The sequence below is a fragment of the Coenobita brevimanus genome, chromosome 67 (genome assembly GCF_032717465.1).
Source record: "Coenobita brevimanus isolate Jiangsu-jjx chromosome 67, ASM3271746v2, whole genome shotgun sequence".
Classification (NCBI taxonomy): domain Eukaryota; kingdom Metazoa; phylum Arthropoda; class Malacostraca; order Decapoda; family Coenobitidae; genus Coenobita; species Coenobita brevimanus.
The window spans coordinates 22,361,927-22,365,552 of record NC_137020.1 but is presented as its reverse complement, the minus strand read 5'-3'; the positions used below and the strand labels follow the sequence as shown (position 1 = coordinate 22,365,552).

The 3,626-nt window shown below is 42.4% G+C and overlaps 2 non-coding genes across 2 annotated transcripts; both read left to right on the top strand.

Annotated features, from left to right (window-relative positions):
• Window positions 1-1,142: 1,142 nt before the first annotated feature.
• Window positions 1,143-1,215, top strand: TRNAV-UAC (transfer RNA valine (anticodon UAC)). The gene has a single exon. It is a non-coding gene; the product is annotated as a tRNA-Val (tRNA).
• Window positions 1,216-2,234: 1,019 nt separating this feature from the next.
• Window positions 2,235-2,307, top strand: TRNAV-UAC (transfer RNA valine (anticodon UAC)). Its single transcript has one exon. It is a non-coding gene; the product is annotated as a tRNA-Val (tRNA).
• Window positions 2,308-3,626: the final 1,319 nt, after the last annotated feature.

Genomic DNA, 3,626 nt, shown 5'->3' with positions numbered 1-3,626 from the left:
TGTGTGTGTGTGTGTGTGTGTGTGTGTGTGTGTGTGTGTGTGTGTGTGTGTAACCCCTGGCCATCCTAATGTCAATGTTGCACAATCACGTACACGCACATTATCAGACACGTGAACACACACACGCATCTCACATACCTACATGGCCCTACAGTCTCTCTCTCTCTCTCTCTCTCTCTCTCTCTCTCATGCATACAAACACCCAGTTACTGCTGTCAAAACACACACACACACACACACACACACACACACACACACACACACACACAGACGGACAAAGATTAACTTATCCTGACCTACCCTACATCCCAATTGTCAATGACCTCTCTCTCTCTCTCTCTCTGGGCAACTGAACTGACACTGCCTATTTTATTCACCTGGAACCAAATTAGGGGGAAAAATTCTTACATATCATTATAGGAGTGATAAGGTTGAAATTTTGTTTTATATTTCACTGTTGTTATCACTCCGCCTTTACGGGGCAGAGCGGTAATGTTTTTATCCGCCTCTGTGTGTGTGTGTGTGTGTGTGTGTGTGTGTGTGTGTGTGTGTGTGTGTGTGTGTGTGTGTGTGTGTGTGTGTGTGTGTGTGTGTGTGTGTGTGTGTGTGTGTGTGTGTGTGTGTGTGTGTGTGTGTGTGTGTGTGTGTGTGTGTGTGTGTGTGTGTGTGTGTGTGTGTGTGTGTGTGTGTGTGTGTGTGTGTGTGTGTGTGTGTGTGTGTGTGTGTGTGTGTGTGTGTGTGTGTGTGTGTGTGTGTGTGTGTGTGTGTGTGTGTGTGTGTGTGTGTGTGTGTGTGTGTGTGTGTGTGTGTGTGTGTGTGTGTGTGTGTGTGTGTGTGTGTGTGTGTGTGTGTGTGTGTGTGTGTGTGTGTGTGTGTGTGTGTGTGTGTATTCCCTTTATATCTCATGAACGGCTTGAGCTATCAACATGAAACCTGCAGGGTAACAAGATATGGCCAAACTCTTGGACTTGGCCAACAGTATATTCTGGCGGGCGATTAGCATTCGGCTCCAGAAAGCTTTACTTCATTGTTGTTATTGCTGTTGTTGTTATATCCCTCTGTGGGAAAGGATGTCTGATGACGATGATGATTATTATTATTATTATTAACAATAACAATCATCATCAGATATTATTATCACAGCTCTCGTAGTGTAGTGGTTATCACGTCTGCTTTACACGCAGAAGGTCCCAGGTTCGAGCCCTGGCGGGAGCAGGAAAAGTTTTTAGTGGTAGGTGGTGGCGACCATCATCCACTCACTTGATGTAGTGCTGCCTACTTCTTCCTTAGCCTTTATCATTCTTTTTCTGTGCCTGCCCTCCTCTCTTCCTATTTCTCCCGTCTTTCCTGTCACTTCTTATTGCTTCTCTTTCCTTTACAGGTGGCTTTACATTGAGTGTCAAGCAAAATGGTTTCCTGTAAGCCAAGAAACCATTTACGACGCTGGGTGGTAACCATATAACCAAACCATATGTGCTCCCTACTTGTCAGCAAGTGGGTTGGTGGAGGGTTAGTGCCTCTCCCCGTAAAACAAATAACTCAAAGTCAAATGGCCACCCCTTACGGGATTATGGTGTCTGGTAATAGACAGATATGGTTGTTATAATTATACTTATTTTTATTATCATTATTATTATTATTATCAATAGTGATCTTAATACTACTGCAACTACTACTACTACCACCATCACCACTACTACTACTAGCACCAATACCAGTAGTAACAGCAGTTACTTTCGTTATTATTATTATTATTATTATTATTATTATTATTATTATTATTTTACACCATTACAGAGGTAACTGTAGTTTTCCAATGGTCATAATCTTTATGCAAATGGAAAGAAGTTTATGGATTTCGGTGTCTGTCCGTCCTTCATCGTGTGCATGTGTGTGTGTGTGTGTGTGTGTGTGTGTGTGTGTGTGTGTGTGTGTGTGTGTGTGTGTGTGTGTGTGTGTGTGTGTGTGTGTGTGTGTATTCCCATTATATCTCATGAACGGCTTGAGCTATCAACATGAAACCTGCAGGGTAACAAGATATGGCCAAACTCATGGACTTGGCCAAAAGCATATTTTGGGGGGCGATTAGCATTCGGCTCCAGAAAGCTTTACTTCATTGTTGTTATTGCTGTTGTTGTTATATCCCTCTGTGGGAAAGGATGTCTGATGACGATGATTATTATTATTATTATTATTATTAACAATAACAATCATCATCAGATATTATTATCACAGCTCTCGTAGTGTAGTGGTTATCACGTCTGCTTTACACGCAGAAGGTCCCAGGTTCGAGCCCTGGCGGGAGCAGGAAAAGTTTTTAGTGGTAGGTGGTGGCGACCATCATCCACTCACTTGATGTAGTGCTGCCTACTTCTTCCTTAGCCTTTATCATTCTTTTTCTGTGCCTGCCCTCCTCTCTTCCTATTTCTCCCGTCTTTCCTGTCACTTCTTATTGCTTCTCTTTCCTTTACAGGTGGCTTTACATTGAGTGTCAAGCCAAATGGTTTCCTGTAAGCCAAGAAACCATTTACGACGCTGGGTGGTAACCATATAACCAAACCATACGTGCTCCCTACGTGTCAGCAAGTGGGTTGGTGGAGGGTTAGTGCCTCTCCCCGTAAAATAAATAACTCAAAGTCAAATGGCCACCCCTTACGGGATTATGGTGTCTGGTAATAGACAGATATGGTTGTTATAATTATACTTATTTTTATTATCATTATTATTATTATTATCAATAGTGATCTTAATACAACTACAACTACTACTACTACCACCATCACCACTACTACTACTAGCACCAATACCAGAAGTAACAGCAGTTACTTTCGTTATTATTATTATTATTATTATTATTATTATTATTATTATTATTTTACACCATTACAGAGGTAACTGTAGTTTTCCAATGGTCATAATCTTTATGCAAATGGAAAGAAGTTTATGGATTTCGGTGTCTGTCCGTCCTTCATCGTGTGCATGTGTGTGTGTGTGTGTGTGTGTGTGTGTGTGTGTGTGTGTGTGTGTGTGTGTGTGTGTGTGTGTGTAAATCTGCCCATCTGTTGCCCTTCTGTTGTCTCTGTCTTCAGATGTGCTTTTTGCCCATCCATTGTCTGTTTTCTGTTTGTCTATAGATCTGTTTGCTGTCCATCCGTTGTATGTTTGTCTGTCTGTCTGTCTGTCTGTGCTTGTTGCCCTTCGTCTGTCTGTCTGTCTCTGCTAGTAAATTTGCATGCTGGTTGTCTTTCACTTGTCTGTCTTTCTGTAATACGTCTGCTGCCCTTCCATTGTACGTCTGTTTGTTTGTAAATCTGTGCCCGTTGCTCTTCTACTGTCTGTCTGTCTGTAAACCTGAATTGTTGCCCTATCTCATTGTCTGTTTGTCTTTCTGTGAGATATTTTTTTGCTTCCCCTTCACTGTCTGTCAATGGATCTCTTTCTGTATGTCTGTTGTCCTTCCGTTGTCTGTCAGTTCATCCTCAAACACCTCCTAAACGGGCTTCATGTCTTTTCGTAGGTTACCTGTTGATCTCTCTCTCTCTCTCTCTCACTTTTTGCTGCCAGTGTTGGGTAGATGGCTTGCTGGGTGGCTTAGGGGGGTGGGTGGGGTGAGCTGGGTGTTTTCT